The sequence below is a fragment of the Microcebus murinus genome, chromosome 11, assembly GCF_040939455.1.
Source record: "Microcebus murinus isolate Inina chromosome 11, M.murinus_Inina_mat1.0, whole genome shotgun sequence".
Classification (NCBI taxonomy): domain Eukaryota; kingdom Metazoa; phylum Chordata; class Mammalia; order Primates; family Cheirogaleidae; genus Microcebus; species Microcebus murinus.
In genome coordinates, this window is record NC_134114.1 from 61,753,039 (window position 1) to 61,774,466 (window position 21,428).

Genomic DNA, 21,428 nt, shown 5'->3' on the forward strand with positions numbered 1-21,428 from the left:
TAAGTGTCTTCTGGTCTAGTGCCTTCATTTTAAAGATCTTGGAGCTGTTGAAACATAGTTCAAAAAAGTTGATGTGTGACAATCTCAAATATGAGCTCAGGTATTCTAACTTGAAGGTCAATCAGTGATAACATATTATGGTGCCTTTTCAAATGTGGCCTTTAAATTAAATTATCTAGAAAGGTAGATCACTTTAATTTAAAGATTTCAGTGGAGCTTGTCTCTTCTCAAATTATCAAAGTTAAACATCAAAGAAGGAACAAAAATGACACCAATAGTAATTAGCAGCTTTTCTTGAGGGAATATGGTAAGAAATCAATTAGGATATTTCTAACATTAGAAATGGTGTGAGCTATTCACAGTAAAAGTCATTGCAGCTACAGACACAGAAAACAAATGGTAAGTGACTGTGTAATGAGAGGGAAGGTTAGTGATGATTTAACCAATAAATATTATCTAGATATGATGGGTTGAAGACTCAGGGGAAGGTATGGGTACTCTTTGTCTTGGAATATTTTATACTTTATGGTCATCTCTTTTCTCTGTGGTGTTTATTTATATCAGCAATACTCATTTTTTTTAATTGCTTACTTTTATCAATATTTTAAAAAAGACAATTAAGCAATTCCACAATTATTCCCTTTGCTATTCTGTAGGTGTTTACTGACTATTATACTATGCCTATGGAGTAAAGAATTTTTCTTCTAACAGCAAAAAGGCATATGTTTTGAGGAAATTTGTAAATGAAAGAGGGATAAATGAGGATAATTGTTCAGGAGAGTAGAGAAAAAGGCAAATATGAACAAAATATTGTCTACTCTGGAATACACAAGAAAAGGTGGCAGTTTTTCTTTTCAATATATTAAGGAGACTAATCAGAAATAGAGAAAACCAAACTTTGATAATTTGAGAAAAGACAAACTCCACTGAAATCTTTAAAATGATCTACCTTTCTATAATTAATTTAAAGTAATTGATAATACTGGAATTCAGAAAGAGTTTCTGAAACTTGCTCATCCAAATTCAGAATTGAATAAATGAGGTAAACAATCTGGGTTTATAAGATGTATTTATTTGTTAGGATACATGCTCAGTTGCTGTACTGATGATGCCACAATACTATGGTGTGAATAAGAGAAATTTCTTTTGTTCTCATGTGGTCTAAGACACATTGTCATTTAGGGATGAAAATGCTTCCATTTGATTGCCCTACCATTTCTTGGAATGTTATCTCTTAGTCTACATGGTTGGCTCATTGCCAAGTCTGTGACTCAGCCCTTACAAAAATGAAAACTAAAGAAAGGTTTTCCAAACAATTAGAAATTGCACATGTATTTTCTGCTCAAAATCAATTGGCAGACACTTAGGCTCATAGCTAGTTCCAAGGAATGCTGGGAAATGTGGCATTTTGCTATGCATCAATTACCTGACATTTAACATGAGGTATACATTACTAAGAGAAAAGAGGGGAAATTTATGTTGAATCCAGATAGCAGCAACTGCCTTACAGAGTCATTGGGTAAGAGGAATGTAACCTTGAATCCTATAGGCTTATTTTTCTCATCACATGTGACCTGAGCAGATCTTATTTACATTTCTCATTGAAGTTGTTGGCATAACTAACTTTAGCTGCAGTATCAAACAATCCCCAAATCTTCAAGGTTTATCACAAGAAAGCTTTACTTTGTGTCCGCTTCACAGTCTAGTGCAAATTAGCAGAGTGGAGCATGGGCAGTGGTTCTGCTCCATGCCTTCACTCAGGGGTCTAGGCATATATCAAGTAATTCTTCCTTCCTCTGAAATCAAGGAGCCCATGGCAGAATCTTCTGTCTACCTTGCAGGAGAAATTAGAGAGAAGGTTTGGAGAATATTATAATAATTTTGTATATTAGCTTTAGCTATGGTACACATTATGCCCATCAACATATAATTGGCAAGCACTCAGTCACATGGTTACACCTGTAACAAGGGGCCTGGAAAATGCAGTCTTTGTGCCTGAGATGAAATCAGAAACAATTTACTGACAGTGGCCAGTTTTTGCTATATGCACAATTCTCTAACACGGGTTCTTTAAATTATGCTAATCGCATTGAGTTGCAATATCATATTCTGCTTGGGGTGTATATTATAGATAATAATATCTTAGAATTAAATTAATTCCACTTTATATCAAAGTACATTTTCAACTATGAATTATACTATTGCCATTATTTCTAAAACATTCCTATTCTTAAAATAGTTGTTTATTCTTACATTAAATGCATAATAAAGGATTGTTATCTATTTTAAAATATGGATGTTAGAAGAACAAAAACATCTTTAGTAAATGCAGTACATATGAAAATAAATTTCTAAGTTTCCATCACTAATAACGTTCTGTGAATATAAGTCTTGTTTCATAATGCTCATGGTTTTCTTTTTCTCATTAATTAACCAAGTTTATTACAGAAGTAATATAGACAAGGGGTATTTATTCCACTTAAAATATTCCATAAAGCCTTAAAATTATAAAATGTATATTTTTATCAAATATTTCCACCAAATATGAGTCCACAAAGATCACAAGATACTATTGTACCTCTACCATTTAACTTAATAGAACTTTGATGATAAATGTTCCCTGAAAACTGTTTCTTCAGTAATTAGTAATTTTGCTTATACTTATCTGAAAAAATGAGGTGCCCAAATGATAAAGCAAAAGCCATTTAGAATATGCAAATTAACACAGATGAAGAAAATAAACTATGTTATTGATTGCTGAAATGTAAGCTGAAGTGTTGTTACCCTATTTTCCAGGCCTCCAAGAAAACAACAACATCAAAACATAGTTACAATAACTTTCCTGCATTTCTTTCTTATAGAAAACTTGTTGAGTTTCCTTTTGAATTGATGTACAATATTTACTTTTGTTGCTGACTCCAGCAGTTTGTTCCATCTCATTAATTCAAGGAGTAAGAAACATCAAGGAACATCAGGAACATCATTAATCCAAAGACCATTTCTGCCTATGCCTAAGTAAAGCCATTAAAGATATTTCAAGATCTGACTAAAATAGTTATTAAAAAGCCTAACCACTATGTCTCAATTTATTTTCCTAGATAATTGTAACATCTTTGTCTTGGATCATAGGTTGATACATGTCTTTGGGTTTCATTTGCTACATTATTTTCAGACCAAGGTGAAGAGAAAAATCTAAGTCACAATCAAAAACACTTTTAAAAAATTCAAGCTAATTTAAGAATTTTTTAATGTATCATGATTAGCCCTACAAGAAGGTGTGCTTTATTTGGTGTCATTAGACAACCCATTGTGTCTTTCTTTGTCTTTTCCAGTTTATATTAAGCAGAAAACCTTGATTTTTCCATATTTTAAAATCATATTTCACTACTTCATTTAAGAAATTTGACAATGCACTAGGGTTATATATGTGAGTAAACAGCACATACTTTTAAAAAGATATTTATTTTTTAACTGACCAATACAAAATGCACATATTTATAGTGTACAACATGATGTTGTGAAATATGTATAAACTGTGGAATGGCTAAATTAGGCTAATTAACATATGTATTATCCCACATACTTATTTTTGCTTGTTGTGAGAAACTTTAAAATCTATTCAATCTACAATAGATCTCTTGAACTCATTCTTCCTGTCTAGAATTTTGTACTCTTTGACCAACATCACGCCAATTCCACCCAGCCCATGGTAAACACCTTTCTACTCTCTACTTCTATGAGTTTTTTTAGATTCCATATATAAGTGAGATCATGTGATATTTGTCTTCCTGCGTCTGCCTTACTTCAACTAATGTGATGTCCTTTCATGTTCTTGCAAATGAGAGGATTTTCTTCTTTTTTAAGGCTGAATAGTATTCCACTGTGCATATATACCATATTTCTTTACCATTCATCTTAATAACTCGGCTATTGTGAATAGTGCTGCAATATACATGACAGTGCAGATATCTCTTTGACATATTGATTTTATATCCTTTGGATACCCAGTAGGGAAATTACTGGATCATATGGGAGTTCTATTTTTAATATTCTGAAGAACCTTCATACTGTTTTCTATAATGGCTATGCTACATCCCCACCAATAGTAGTGTTAGTTCCCTTTTCTCCACATCATTGCCAACACTTATCTCTCATTTTATCTCTCATCTGTTTTATAATAGTCATTCTAACAGATGTGAGGTGATATGTTATTGTGGTTGTAATTTGCATTTCTCTGATGATTAGTGATGCTGAGTATAATTTTTCATACACCTGTTGTCCATATGGGAAAAGCTCTATGACATTGATAGAGGCAACAATTTCTTGGATATGACCCCGAAACCATAGACAACCAAAGCAACAATAGATAAATGGGATTAGATCAAACTAAAAAGCTCCTGCATAGCAAGGAAACAGGTGAGAAAATGAAGAGACAATTTATAGAATGGGAGAAAATATTTGCAAACCATGTATTTGAAAAGGGCTTAATATACATATATTCCAAAATACATAAGAAACTCAAAAATAACTTAACAAATAGTAAGAAAAAAACTCAATTGTAAGAAAATAGCCAATGAAAAGATGGGCAAAGGACTGGAATAAATCATTTTCAAAAGAAGACATACAAATAGAAAGCATATACTTGTGAACTAATTTTTAACATGCATGCTAGTTTGTGTTTTTAGCATAACTTAATCCCACATTAATAATTTTATATTTAAATATGTGGTTGTTTCATTAGTGTCTGTTTCTCTCACAAGAATAATAGTCTCCTGAGGGCAATGACTTTATCTGTCTATTTCTCTACCATAGCCTAAACAGCTGTGCTGATCCCTAGCACACAGTAAATAACTGGTAAATGTTTGATGAACAAAAACAAATCAGCCAAATACACACAAAGAAAAATAATTTAAATATATATTTTTTTGTTTTTTTACAGAAATTTTTCTGTCCAGATTAATTATTAATTTGATTTGAAATGGAACACAGGACGATTCACACCTGCACCTATACAGAAACACATACATACATATACATATATGTATTTATTTATTTGCCAGATTATTACATATGAAAATAGAAATAACTAGGTCTAACATAATGGCTCTTTTCCCTTTCAGTTATTAATATTAGAGTATATCTATATTGAGGCTAAGGGCGTTTATTTTTTATAGTTAGAAATTTTAATAAACCTTTTTCTCATTCTTTCTAACTTTTCTTATATATCTCAAGGCACAAGAATTGCTTGGGGATCTCCTAAGGGCTATATGTATGTTATATCTATAAACTTGGAAGAATTTTTACTTTTGTATACACTAGGCCATCAGCACCATTTGAATACTAGAATGGAATGGATTCCATGTGTTCCTAAACTTACATCTTTTTTCTTGTCCTTTAGGAAATCTTAGAGCAGTTGTAATCATCATCTTGCGTTTTCCCAAACCTTTATCATAAAAATTACTGAAGCTCATTTCCCACTAAGGACTGTATAGACTCTGCATCTATAATATTCCTCGCAAATCCAGCCTGTTCTACAGGGGTAGAAGCCATCAGGGAGGCAGCATATTAGCTATCAAGTCAGAAGATCTTGAATTCATTTCCAATTTTGACCCTCGGAAGGTACATAACTGTGTGTTGTCTCCCGGTGTTTCTGATCCTGGGATTTCTCATTTGCAAACGGTGAGAATTCCATAGTAAGAAACTGTAACGACACTTACCTTATTGATAATTACATGAGACATATGTAAGTTATTTTTCAGGAAAGTCCTTTTATGGCGACAATATTTGAATGATTTTTATTAACTAAATGCAAGTCTTTTAAAATGCAACATAAACACGGTGTCATCTGGGAAAGAAGACACTGAAAAGAAGACGAGGAATGTTACAAACACAAATTATGTTTCACCAAAATTTTCTAAGGGATTTCTCCGGTTACAAAAGTGCCACTTCAACAGAACATTGTATTAGGTTCAGTTATTTAAAGTTATTTAGGTCTGAATTACTAGCTTCTTTTTGAAGGCATGAAACTTTCTGTTATTCCCAACCATGCCACCACAATTTTTCATACTAAAATATGAAAATATTTTAATAATATTACTGAGCTGAAGAACATCTGTTTCCAAACTTTTTTTCAAACCAATGAGATAACCGAGATAGAGGATATTTGTGATTTTCTCATGTTTACATAAATAGTCACAATCAGAGAGAATAAATTGCAAAACTCTATTTCGTCTATCAGGCTAGTACTGATCTCAGCTGATTTGCTAAGGTTTATTTCCCTTCCACTATCCAAATCTTGGTAAAAAAAAAACCTCCAAATCCTATTACCAAAAGATGCCTTGCAAGATTTCAATGACTTTTCCAAATTTAGAATTTTCTTGCAATAGAAATACCTACATTTCTATCTAGTCCTTGTATTTTCTGATTGTCACAACATTTTCATGATCCCTATATTTGATATGTACCATAGGGAAAAGACAAAGAAAGTGTGGGTGTTAATTACTGCTGGAAGATTTTGCCTGAAGGCTGTGGTATAAAAGGACAGGAGTAGGTTAGAAGTCCTCTGAAAATAAATAGAGAAGGAAAAGTGGGAGCAGAGACTCGAGTATTTGGCAGCAGATCCCACTAGTTTAGTATTTATAACCCAATCTGCTGGAGTTTATGAGGCAGAAGAGTGAAAAATGTGAGACTCTGCTTAAGGCTAAAACAAAAGAAGAGCCTCTTCTGACTTATAAGACTTATGGGCCAATAAAGCTAATGTGAGAAATATCATTCCTTAAAAATGAATATATGTTCATCTACGAGTTTGATCTCTAAACATGATCTTGCTTTGAGAAATAGATTTGAGATTTCCAGTAACCGTGTTTGCTTACAATCTTTACAATATATTTAATTTGATGCTGAGAGTATGTAAAATGATCATCAAAGTAGTCATCAAATCTAATGGATGTTAGATATTGAAAGGCAATTTCATTTGACATTAACATATTACCAAGGAGATGACTCTGAAAAACAGATATTTCTGGGGTATACTCTTTAAAACTATAAAATATATTTTGTATTTTTTTCAAGAATGATTCAGAAATGAGAATTATATTCCCTTCCCTCAGTATACAAAGAATGTTTGAGCTTTACTGTAAAATAAGAATGAGATGACTTTGAAATCTGTGATCATTTCTATATTTCCATTTTAAAATTCAATTATATAAACTTAAAATTAAACACATTATATTAAAATGAAAGAAAATACTTAGAACATATCAGCTCCTAATTATTTAAATATATTTTACTATTTTAGATGATCTGGAAGTTATTTACATCTACTACATGAAAATGGTGGAAATAGGATACTGTATAATATCTGTTACTCCACATCTCTTCCCTACCTTCCATTCAGAGATACCACATTGGTGGCATGACATTGACCATTGTGGGAGTGTTTACAACATAAAAATTGTCAAATGCTACATATCAGTGATTAATTTGTTGCTTCCTTAATTGTCTCTTGATTTAAGAAAGTGATGGAAAAGGGATGGAAAAAACTTAATAGTACAAATAAAACTTAAAATGACTCTGTCTGTAACTGTTACATTGAAAACAGCACAGAGAAATTGGAGAAATATTCTTCTAGTATCCACAAACTATCAACTGATATACCAAAGAAGTCGTTCACATCGTTGACTACTGAAACACGTTCTGGCATGTTTTTGTGATTTCACTTTTGTGTTATCATTAACATAAACAAAAATATCTACCAGCATTCTTGTCAGAACTGCACTTGTTTGTCAATGATGTGAGAGGTTACTAAATTGAGTTCGATAGTGATTAACTATTTATTTATTTGTGTCCTGAATTTGAGACACCACTGTTGGCAATAGAAATATTAAATAGTAGATTTTGGGATAAATAGCAATTCAATCTGAAGTTATAAGGGTATGAAATTATCATATTTTATTTTTATTTGTAAATTGTGTTGCATGGCTTTTATATTAACAAACTTTATAATAAACTAATACATACATACATTCACACATATACCTTTTTTTCCCTGAGGAATCCAATTTTTAAACATTTATCAGATCATATTAGTAAGCCTTAATATTAATATTATGTAGAGTGATTCCTGCCAGACTTTGGCTTTTATCTAATTGAAATGTGAGCTAGCTCTTACAAAGTTTTGTGTAAGATAATCATCAAACTAGTCATCTAATCTAATGGATGTTAGAATAGAGGTATGGCAGAATCTGACTAATCGTTTAAAATTATTAATCTTTGCTGCCATATCGAAAATAAATAGACTCTTGGTTATCACTTAGAATTAATTATTCCTGATTTTTAAACAGGCATATAAGACTGAAGATAAAAAGTGCCTTTACTAGACAATACTTGTGGTAAGATATGCCATGTGATTAAATTCTGGCCAACAAGTGGTGAGTGGAAACGAAGGGCTCACCATTCAGATCATTACCTTAAGCAGAAGTGTTGTATGTTTCCCTTTCTGTGTTACAGATACAGGAACAGAGATGGGTGAATATAAATAACTTGTCAAGCATCATACAATAAGTAAAAAAACAGACATGTATTTCAAACACCGGTGGCCTCTCTCTAGAATTTGTGCTCCATGCCAGTATATTACAGTGTCTTATACTATGTGGGGACTTTTTTATGCCAATATGTGTGAGATGGTAGTTCAATATTAGTTGAAGATTGAAATTCAAAATATTTACTTTGAATAGTCAATACATTTGTATTGAAAGTCAAGATGGATGAAATGGACAGACAGATGAATGACCTGTTCTACGGATCAGGGACTGCTGCAAGGTATGCAGAATTCTTTGCCTTGTGAAGTATCTTATCTTTCACCAGGAGCATATAATTTCAAGTATATTTTGCTTAACATGTGTGTTTGTATGTATTTGCATACACATACATATATACACACATACACATATAAACATTTGTGCACGTAAATTGTATATGTGTAACTAAGTAATGGTGATAAACATGAAAATTTAGAAAAAATATTTTATGTCTAAATTACTATTTTTTCTGCCTAAACATTTTTTCTAAGTCTCAAAAATGTTTTAATTCAAAATTATAAGAAAATAATTTAGTTGGCTTTATCTCTGGAAAAAATATAAAGGCACATTAGGAACTATTAAGTAGTTTTCAAAACCGACAGAATGCACAGTTATTTTCCCCTAAAACACTAGAATTAGCAAAGGTGGATCTTGACTTCTTGAATGATAAATAAGGGTCTCTGAATTCCAAGTCCATTACATTTGCTTTCTGTAGCTTCAGCATAATCACTGCCAACACTTTGAAAATATAAAATATTTCAAGAATCTTTATATAAAGCCTGTCGATAATTTAATTTGTAGATAAGATGAAACCAGGAGAGCAGCAAAAATTGACAACATTTCTGAAAGAACACTATATTGTTATGAAATGCCAAAGTCAAAAACTTAAAAAGCATGTTAGGAGAAAGTTTTAAAATTACTATGGCTATCATACTTTAATTTATTTTAATGTGTACCTCTCTGTTGCTGCAAATGGTTTGAGTGGGTAGACAGAATTTGACAAGCCTATTTTTGCATCAGAACAGCAATGAAGAATAGTTTATGCCAAAGAGAGAGTTATTGCAGCACCCTCTTTTGTAAAACTTCAAATTGGATAGAGAAATTCTAGGGAAGGAGAGTTCAGTATTTCTCTAAAGCCCTGAAACTGTTTTTATAGAATCATTGAAAAAGTAGAGCACAGACTCTGTGAAATATAGCAATGGTAAAATGTGTGAGTTCTTACGGAAGATGGAAAGTGATTTTTGCAAGCTACTGCTGTTAAGGTGTAGAGGTGAAGAAAGTTGCCTCTGGAGTCAGGTCCCAGTAAAATTCTGGATTGGTCCCTTATTAATCATGAGAAATTTGGCAAATTGCTTAAAATCTCCAAGCTTCATCTAGGTAATTTTGAGAATTAAAACAAATTTGTAGGTACAATATTTAACAGGGTTTCAAACACATACTAGAACCCCACACAATGTAATGGTGATATTGGCACTAGTAAAATTTGATGTGGTGGAGTTGAAATATTCTTTTTGAGTTTACTAAGGAATAAAGAAGTTCTTCAAAAAATAGTAGTGATTGAGGATCTTAAAATACCCAGCAATAAATGGCACACTTTATTTCAGGATGCCATTTGGGCTCAAATATAGAACTTTCTAAAGATTCAGAAGCCAATTGCCTTAGTAATCACTGCAGCTGAATCATAAAGTGTATTTTCTAGACATTTCTTACTAAATGGCCTGAATAAGCACAAATGGTTATGAAACTGTAAGTTTAGTGCTACTTACAAGTACAGATAAAATGTAAATAAAGTCATTTATTAAATTTTGTTGAACTCGATTTGTACTTCTGAATATACCATGTGTACTGAACTTTCAAAGTAAGAAATGTATACCATGCTCATAGAGCAACTATGTTTGTCCAGGGCAATGTTTTAGACTTCATTAGAGCACTAGGGGTTTGGATGAAGGGGCTCCGGGCACACAGAAGGGAGTTTTAATTAAAATATCCAGGAATGTCATCCTTATAGGTGACTTTGATTTCAATAGGCATTTCTTTTTATGTTTTTGCATATAACATCTCCCTGCAGCTTCCTTTATAGAACGTTATCACAAAAAAGTTGTAAATGCTAAAACCTTTTTTGTGTATTTTCTATTTGCTCTAGTGATTACATGTATTTACATATGTTTGTGCATACACAAATGCACACATATATACACACACGGAATTTGGGAAGAATCCCCAAAAGAATAAATAAAAACAAATATCAGGATTTTATTCTGATACAAGCAAAAGAAAACCAGAAATATCTGGCTGGGTGCGGTAGTTCATGCCTGTAATCCTAGCACTCTGGGAGGCTGAGGTGGGAGGATCCCTTAAGGTCAGGAGTTCAAGACCAGCCTGAGCAAGAGTAAGACCTGTCTCTACCAAAAAAAAAAAAAAAAAAAAAAAACAGAAAAAGAAAAACTTAGGTAGATAACTAAAAATTGAAACAAAAAATTAGCTGGGTATTGTGGTGAGCACCTGTAGTCCCAGCTACCCAGGAGGCTGAGACAGGAGGATCCCTTGAGCCCAGGAGTTTGAGGTTGCTGTGAGCTTAGCTCTGGTGACAGAGCGAAACTCTGTCTCAAAAAAACAAAACAAACAAACAAAAAAACCCAGAAATATTGTGGAGAAAAATCTAACCCGCTGTTCTGCTTCTGTAAAATCCGCTCCCTCAACCCTATTCCCTCCCCTGCTGGCGCCGGCGCCACTCTGTAACTCCCCAGAAACCGCTTGCTGTTAGTCCTTGGAGTTTATTGACCAAGATTAGAAGTTCCCGATATTAGCCCATCTGGTACATGTTTGTGCAAGGTCAAAGCCCATGGAATTTCCCCCCACCCTGTGATCCCTTACCTGCGTGTGGTTTCTGCCTATAAAATCCTAAGGAAAAAAAAGGCCGGCGCGGCAGCTTCGCTACATAGGTGGTGCTGCTTGCCCCTGCGCTGCACTGGAAAATAAATCCTCTTGCTCTTGCATCTAGTCTCTGGACTCTGAGTCTTTTTGAGTGGTCATCTCTCCCCCACACGGGCTGTACATTTCTGCAGCCTAACAATATCAATTTAAATAAATGATGGCTTTACCCAATGCTAGCACAGTGGATTAAGTTCTCAAGACCCTTTTCTTCTCTGTTACCTTTGGCACGTGACTTCAATATTTAATTGTTCTAAAGGGGCCACTCTACTTTCAAGGATCAGATCTTTAATCCAGGCAGGAAGCAGTAGACAGGGTAAATGGGGAAAATGTCATGTCTGATGATTATGACCACACTTAACATGCTTTCTCTGGAGCCCCACCAAGCGATTTCTGCTATGGTTCGTTGTATAGAACAGAGACTTTGACTACCCCAGCTGCAAGAGTATGGGAAGGCAAATATTTTAGCATTTTGTAACATTATAATAAAAGGAAATCAAGGGAGATCCTGGATATGAATGATTATGGATAGCCAATCATCATGCTTGTCACAATAAATCCATAATTGAGATACTTAAAGATTCTGGAAATTTTGCATCATTTATTCCTTGAGGAGGCAAACAAAAACTGTTTTGTAATAGTTTTGCTGTACAAAATTCAAATATATAATTCAAATATTAAATGCTAATATAAAATTAAATCAAAGAGAGAAAACAAAGACACTTTCTTATATTAAAAGATTTTCTAGTTTCCAAGGGCATTTGTAACCAACATTTGATAATTGACAAGTAAGATGATTGTAACATATTTTTTAAAAATTAAGAAAACAGCATTTATGTACTCTGATTACTTCAATAATTCCATAGGCTAACTAAAGGAGATACTCAACTCATATCATGCAAGAATTTAAATAATTGTCCAGTTTCTTTGTTGTGATTGGCATCATCCAATATTTAAAAGTGTAGAAATTATTAAATGATAATCTATTTCTTGATTATAGTTTGTAACTGAAGGTTTCTAACCATAGAGCTCTACAACAAACCATTTCAAAATCCCTCTCCCCATCACTCAGAATAATTATCAAAGGTCTGATTCTCTCTGACATCCTGTGCCACAACTAACACCCCTACTAGCAGTTACTACTTTAAACATCACATTCCATCTACACATGGAAGAATTAAGCAGTGAGTATTTTATGATTTTCCGATCTGCTTCTTTCATTGGTAAATAAATTCAATATAGTGTGTGAAATGTGGTAGAGCAAAGTTTACTCAATATGTCCAATTTTTGGAAATAAACCTTTGATACCTCTGCTAAATTTGATGAAAAAATAGCACCACTGTGCAGAAGACCAGGAGAGAAGTAAAGGAATTTGAGAGACTTTGAATATCTTAGATTGTGAAGTGGTTGATGGGTTCTCTTGATTACAACTCTAATTTTGAAATACTTGTTATGAGTGGAGCTATAGCAAAAATTGATTGAGGGAGTTGAGTTTTGTACATAACATTTAGTGAGAGGAAGATAAAAACTGATAACCATGGCAAAAGCCAGATACATTGGTTAATGTCAGCTCATATTGGAATAATATAGATTTGAAGAAAATTGATTTTGAAAGTTGAGATTATTTTCCTTTAGTAATAAGTAAATTGTGTGGTCTTGACCTGAAGATAATACAATTGCAGCCAAGGTTTTCTTGCTCAGAGTACCTTTATTGAATGAAGCATATTAAGTGAACTGAATTGTCCTTAACTGTAAACCCAGACTTTCATAAGGTTCAATATCAGATGCTGAAAAAATTTAGAACCATTGATAGGAAATGTATGCTAGAAAATTAAGAAAGTTCATCTTATTAGTTAAATATCATTTTTTTACATAATGTGATAGGCTGAATAATGCACCCCCAAAATGTTTGTGTCCTAATCTCTGGAGTTTGTGATTATGTTACCTTATTATTATGATTTAGCAGATGTTATTAAGGATCTTGCAGTAAAAGATTATTTTGGATTATCTCAGTAGGCACTGGAGAGTCACAGACAAGATGTGAAGAAGGAAGCAGAGATCAGAGAGGTAAGAAGATGCTATTCTGCTGGATGTACAAATGGAGGAAGGGGTCACAAGCCAAGGAATGTGGGTGGTCTCCAGAAGATGGGAAAAGCAAGGCAATGAATTCTTTCCTAGAGTCTCTAGGAGGAACACAGTCCTGCCAATACCTTGATTTTAAACTTCTGACCTCTAGAGCTATAAAGAAAATAAATTTGTGTTGTTTTCAGCCACTAAGTTTGTGGTAATTTGTTATAGCAGCAATAGGAAATCAATACACATAGTATTTTGAGATGATATAGAACAGTAAGAATTAATTGTTATGTATGGTTCATCTTGGCTTCCAAAATTTATTTATTTTCCATCAGTGTTTAGGTGTTCTTTGAATTATGTGTTATTTAAATGAAGGGTTTTCTTACTACCCTAACATGTTCTCTTCCTTCAACACATGGACTTATTGTCACACTGTGATACATCGTTGGCATTTCTTTTCAGGAAAAACTGAATAGTTTCCTAATTTTTATTTCTTGGTTTTCCTCATAACTAGAACAGATACTCTATCATTACTACAACTGGACACAAGTATGTAGAAAGTATTATACCATTTTTTATGGACAAGCCAAACACAGGTTTATTATATTCCAAAAATCAGTGGGAAATTATTGGGGTTACTACTTGATTTTAATTTTTATAGGACTTTCAGAAACTTGTAGTATATGTTCAGTCTATATGTGCTAAAGAAAATGATTTAATAAGAAGCAATATTTCAAAAGTCTTAAAAACAAAATGAAGCACCACCTCCTGGACAAAAACCTGTGGTGAACTACTAAATTTCCCATCATGGCTAGGTTTTCCCAGCCTGTGATGAAGAATTTCTGTGTTGCAGAACAGCTCCATTACAGAACAAAATAAAAAGCAAAGGAACAGTTATGTGAATCTATAATCTGTGGGGAAAGAAAAAGAAGGTTGCATTGGTGATTTTACATCTGCCATGGATCTCTTTAAATAAATTGAAAATGGAAGAGGAACTGTATCACTATAATTTAATGTCATAAACCATACTGTGTATGGAAGGGACATAGAAGTAGCAAAATTATTATATTTTAAAATTTCTTTTATAAAATTATTTCAATTTCTGCTGTCTTCTACCCACAATTTTTATTATTTCTGTTCAATAGCATTTGTTTATTATATACAGACTTCAATAGGAGTTCTATCAAACAATATTTTTTTCAAGCCAAGAAATATCTACATTAAGTGGAAATTCACACAATTCTGAGGACCTGGGGAATTACTCTATTCCTTTACTTAATGTGTGTACTTTACTGCTTCAATGACAATAAAGAACCATATTTATAATAGAGTAGTATCTTTACCATTTAGAAAACAGCATCAATATTGTTGAAATGGCTAAAAAACTATTCATATTTCCTATATGTCACTCTTTATAATTTTTTCCATTGGTGTTACACTGTTAATGTTTTATGCCATTAATGTTTCATTAATGAGGTGAAATTTAATTAATGTAGGCAACATTTCAATATTATGAAATGATATTTGATCAATAAATCATATGCACCTCAATATTATATAATGATTCAGTTATACATACATAATATTGCATGTACATGTAAATGTATGTGTACATACATGTGTGGATTATGCACATAGTACTAAGCAGTTTTATGATATAAAACATAAAACTATACAGTATTATGTACACAGTATTGTGAAGTTTTATGATATAAGCCAAAGTGAAGGGAGTGATGGGGTTTATATTGGCATTCATACAAATGTGAGTATGTATGTTTGGTCAGGGAAAAGAAATTGTTCATGAAAATATACAAAATAGAAGAAACGATATACTTCCTTGAATACCATTCTTTATAACTTGAAAATCAGTTTACTTACATTGCTACATTTAATATTCAACAACGGCCTGGTAAAGTAAATGTCATTATCTGATTTCATGAAAAGGGTTAAGTGCATTTTCCCAGTTCACTGAACCAGTAATTGCAGAAAAGTATAGACTCTATTTTGCTGGTCCTAAGGCCAGTGTTCTTTCTGGCCCTATGTTATGCTTTATTGGAAACTGTTTCTTCTTTTACTTAGATTTTCCTCTTTATCATTCATTAAAACATCAAGAATTGTCCTTTTTAGTCTTAAAATTAATTAGGATAATTTATTGAAAAGTGAGGGGTCCAAATGTTCAGACACTATCTTTCTGCTCTCTAAAGATTTTATCTCTTTCAAAGAAGCTTGACTAGTGAAGTCACCCCTTTGTGTACGTGTATATAACAAAATCAAATGAACCGTGATGCAACACTACTTATTATTAATAGAATGGCTTGCTGAGGTCAAACTACAAGATCCATCCAGATGTGCTTAGGCAAACTGTGTACTCACTTAATTATCATTAAAATGTCATCAGAAAATTCTCTATTTTATAGTGATTTGTTTGCTTGAACTCATGAAGATAAATATCTAAAATAGCGTTATAGGCAGACATGTAATTTCATTGAACTAATTATATGAAATGTAATAGGAACATATAGGTACACAAAGAAGGGAAACATGGTTTTGGTAAATGCACGTCAATCTGAGGAAATTTTGATATTTATTGCAGAGACTGCCTGGCTTCTCACTGTACCAATAGATTTGCTACATGGCTCACAGCTACATGACTATTTTCTGGTCAGAGGTAAGTAGGCAGAAGTGATACGTATCACTTCTAAGTTTCCTCCACAGGCCATCTGATTATTGAAGTTCAGGGTTATGTTGGAAAATAATGTTACAGAAGACTGAGCCTTTTTCAGCTTTGGGTTCCTTCCCCTTTCCACCTAACAAAACTGGATATATATGAGCTAGAAATAAACTTTTAGGATGTAAAATCACCAAGATTTTAAGGTGTTTCTATTGTAATAGCTAGTATCTTTAATTTCACAGGTATCAAATTAGAATTACTTTAAACAATATATCCTTCTTTAAACTATGTATCTATTGAATTCTGGCTTATCATTCCTTCATTTTTCCTCCATATTTTTGGCCATGCTTTCTTGGTTGAACTGAAAAGTTCTACAACACTAGCTGAATTTTAATTCTTTGTATACTACAGTGTTCAATCTTCGAACAAAAACTCCCCTAAGTGAGCTCATTTAATTCTAAGGGTAAAGTATCATCTATGTTTTCTGACTCCCAAATTTAACCTACAGCATTAATCTTTCTGCTAAACTCTTATTCATCATATTCACTTAGATTTTTAATAGGCTTCTCAAAAAAATTTTAAAAGGATAAGAAAAAACACATTCCATCTCTACTCATACCTGCTTCACATCCATTATTTTTCATTTCAGCAAATGACATCACTACTCACCCAGTAACTCAGGGCAAACCTTAGGAGCTTTTCTTGACTTATGTCTTTTTCTTACATCATATCAACTCTATTAGCAACTTCTAGTGTCTCATCCTTTAATAATCTATCTTGCAATTCATCACTTCTAATCACATCTACCACTAAAAATATGATGTAAATTAACATCAAGACATAATTCTCCAAAAAAATTCTTAGATTTTTATTGAAACATATATATACTGGATGAAGTGCACAAATCTTAAGAGTACAATTTGGTGAGCTTTAACAGAAACACACACACACATACACATACACGTCAGAAAATTTTGTATATAATGAATATTTTCAGCACCTTACAAAGTTTCCTTGGGCTCTTTCCTAGTTAATATCTTCCTGAATAAGTAATTATTATTTTGACTTATATCAATTTTTGCTCTGTGTTTGATTTAAGCATTTGTTTAAACTTTATAGAGATATAATTGAAATGCATTGAGTTGTATATATTTAAATTATATAATTTGATTAGGCTTGATACATGTATACACATGTGAAATCATCATCTTAATCAAGATATTATTTCCATAACCCAATTTTACCTATTTTTGAACAAATAAATAGAATCATAAAGTGTAAATTTTTTTGGTGATTTCTGGTTTCTTTAGTTCATCATTATGTCAATCGGATTCACCTCTGTTGTGTTTAAGAGTAGCATATTTTCTAATTAAAAATAGATTGCTGTGTAGTACTACATTGCATGAATAAACCATGGTTTACTTGTGTATTCTATTCTGGTGAGATATTTGGATGGTTTTCCTATTTGGGGTATTATTAAGTAAAGCCATTTTCTACTTTCCTATATAAGTATTTTGGTGAATATTTCAACTCAATTCTCCTGGGAGTATACCTTAAAGTGAAATTGCTGGGTCATAGGTAGGTATGGGTTTAGCTTTCATAGAAATTGACACATGAATGCCCAAAGTGATTTTAATAATTTATACACTCACAAGCAATGTAGGAGTGTGCTGTTTTCTTTATATACTTGCCAACCTTGCCCATGTCATTTCAAAAATTGTATCATTCTGGTGGTTGCATACTTTTGTCTCATTTTGGTGTTAGTTTGCTTTTTCTTAATGATTAATGATGTTGAGTGCCTTTTCATATGCTGGAACATCCACTGCTGCGAAATATCTTTGGACCATTTTTAGTTGTTCTGTTGTTTATTTGTATATATTTCTAGTACTGATATATATTCTCAAAATAAATTCTTTGCTTGTTTATTGCAGATATCTAAGAAAGAAGGCATATAATTCAGGAATTAGGGAATTCAAAACAAGAAAAATGGTGGGCGTTCCTAAGACCCTAGTGAGAGGAAATCCTAGGATAACCACTGAACAGAAGGCCCTCAACAGCAACCAATCCAGACAATACAGACTGGGTTTTCTGTCAAGAGCAATTTTATTGAATCCTGGCTGAAGTTTGTGGTTCGATTTAATAAGTTTTTAAAAAAAAAGACTAGATAATTTAAAAGGTGAAAAAAAGAAATGTAGAAGAAATAAAATGTTGCTCTAGAAGAGAGAACGTATTAATAATAAATGGCATGGTTTAGCATGTAATAATAATAGTACCAAAAATTAGTTTAACCCTAATTGGGATATCATATTGGAAAGATGATGTGACAAATGATGTGAAGTAAAGGCTAAATCATTATCTACCAGAACAAGTAAGTAAGATCTACTACTGATGAATCGAAGTACATTCATGCTAGCAATGTGGAAACTAAAACTAGGAAGAATTGGAATGTTTGTGTCTGGGGAGTGGGATGGGGTAGTTGAAATAAGTGGAATAGACAATCACATCTTTTTGTTTTAAGCTTTTAATGATTATTTTAAAGTCATATACTTTTATCTGTTTGAAAAATGTAATTCTATTAAAATAAGAACTAGTCAAAAACCCAAATAAGGGATTTTTTTATAATTTAATGATTTAGAAAAATATGTACTATTTATCCCCTAAACAATCTCTAATATCTGACAGCAGATCCAGATGGCACAGATGAGCTGGAGCAAAAGCATCTGTGAGCTAAGAGGAAAGAGGATGACACTTAGAACTCGCTATCCTGAGTTCTTGTACTTCAGATGTTAATTTGAATGTAATCGGTACAGACTGAAATCTTATCAGTTAGGTTTGCTTTTAAAACTTTTGATCTGATTTTATTGCTATTGATATTGTTATGGTTCATATTATTTTATAGAACAAAATTCCAATTTGGATAGCTTTCCTTTAATAAAACATTAAATTTAACTATTGAGAAGAGTTCATTTCCAGATCCAGAGAATTGTTACTAATTATTTTGGATTTAAGCTGTTTCTTAGAAGTAACAACTCAGAAAAAAATAAGATGAGTTTATATATTTTTCTGTTCCATTCATTTAATTTTATTATCTAATAGTATTTTATTAAATCACGGAAACCTATGTACTGAGATAAATCAATCTGTGTGACTATTTATTCTCCACTTACTTAATATTTTAAGTTTATTAGGTATAGTAAAATGATGTATATATGCATGAGAATTGATGTCCCTCTTAAGTACTTAATAACTGGCGAAAGAGATTCTTTTTTCTGTAAGAATAGACCTTTCCCTCATTTTCAATAATTTTATTCTATGTAATTTTTTTCAAGTGTCAGGAGGTACCAATTTTACTTTTTGAAGATAATATATTGCTGGGTCAAAAGAAAAGAAATATCTAAGGCCAGAGCAGAACTAAATGAAATCAATAACAAGAGAATTATACAGAAGATTAGTGAAACAAAAAGCTGGTCCTTTGAAAAGGTAACAAAATCGACAGGCTTTATGCTAGATTAACCAGGAACAAAAAAGAAAGAACTCTAATAAGCACAATCAGAAATGAAAAAGGAGATATTACAACTGATACCATGAAAATATAAAATATTATTGCTGAATACTATAAAAATCTCTATGCATACACACTTTAAAACATTGAAGAAATGTACAAATTCTTGGAAACCATAACATCTCTAGGCTTAATCAGGAAGAAATAGAGCTCCTAGACAGACCAATATCAAGCAACAAAATTAAAGCAACAGTAAAAAATCTCCCAACAACAACAACAAAAAGTCCTGGACTAGATGGTTTTACAGCTGAATTCTACTAGACCTACAAAGAAGAACTGGTACCTATACTGAAGAAATTATATCATAATATTGAGATAGAAGTAATCCTCCCCAGCTTGTTCTATGAAGCCTATATCACCATAATACCAAAGCCAGAAAAGGACACAACAAAAAAGAAAACTTCACACCAATATCCCTTATGAATATGGATGCAAAAATTCTCAAAAAGCGTCCTAGCAAACCAAATTCAGCCACTTATCAAAAAAAAAATAATCCACCACCAAGTAGGCTTCATTCCAGGGATGCAAGAATGGTTCAACATACACAAATCCATAAATGTGATTCACCATATAGATAGAAGCAAAACCAAAGACCATATGATCCTCTCAATAGATTCTGAAAAAGCATTTGACATAATTCAGCACTGTTTTATTATAAGAACTCTTAACAAAATCGGCGTAGATGAGATATATCTCAAAATTAGAAAAGCCATATAGGAAAAATCCACAGCCAACATCATACTGAATGGGGAAAAGTTGAAAGCATTGCCATGTAGAACTGGAACTAGACAAGGTTGCCCACTGTCACTACTTCTATTTCACATAAGGCTAGAAATCTTATCCAGAGCAATCAGGCAAGACTAGGAAATCACGAGTATTCAAATGGGGAAAGAAAAGGTCAAACTATTGCTCTTTGCTGACAATATGATCTTATATCTAGAAAATGCCAAAGATTCTGCGAAGAGACTACTGAAATTGATACATAAATTCAGCAAAGTCTAAGATTACAAAATCAATGTAAACAGATAAGTAGCACTTGACTGTCTATTGTAGCACAATTCACAATTGCAAAGATGTAGAATCAACCCAAGTGCCCATCAATACATGAGTGGATTAATAGAATATGGTATATGTATACCATGGATCCATAAAAAATGGTGAACTAATACTTTTTGTAAAAACCTGGATGGAACTGGAGACCATTCTTCTAATTGAAGTATGGCAAGAATAGAAAAACAAATACCATATGTACTTGCTACTAAATTAGAACTAATCGATCAACACTTATGTGCACATATGGTAATGAAACTCAAGGGAAATCAAGCAGATGGTGGGGAAGGGAGTGTGTTAATTCACACCTAACTGGTACAATACATACTATCTGGCTAATGGACACATTTTTAACTTTGACTCAAACTGTACAAAATCAATTCATGTGACCAAAACATGTGTACCCCCATAATATTCTGAAACTAAAAAAATAAATAAATAAAATAAAATGGTCTCAGAGAAGTTATTAGTAGATAACTTTTTCAGGTTCTTATGACTGGTGAGTGGCAGGGCTGAAATTCAGACCCAGCTTTCTGACTCCAAAGTGGAACTGTTGACATGA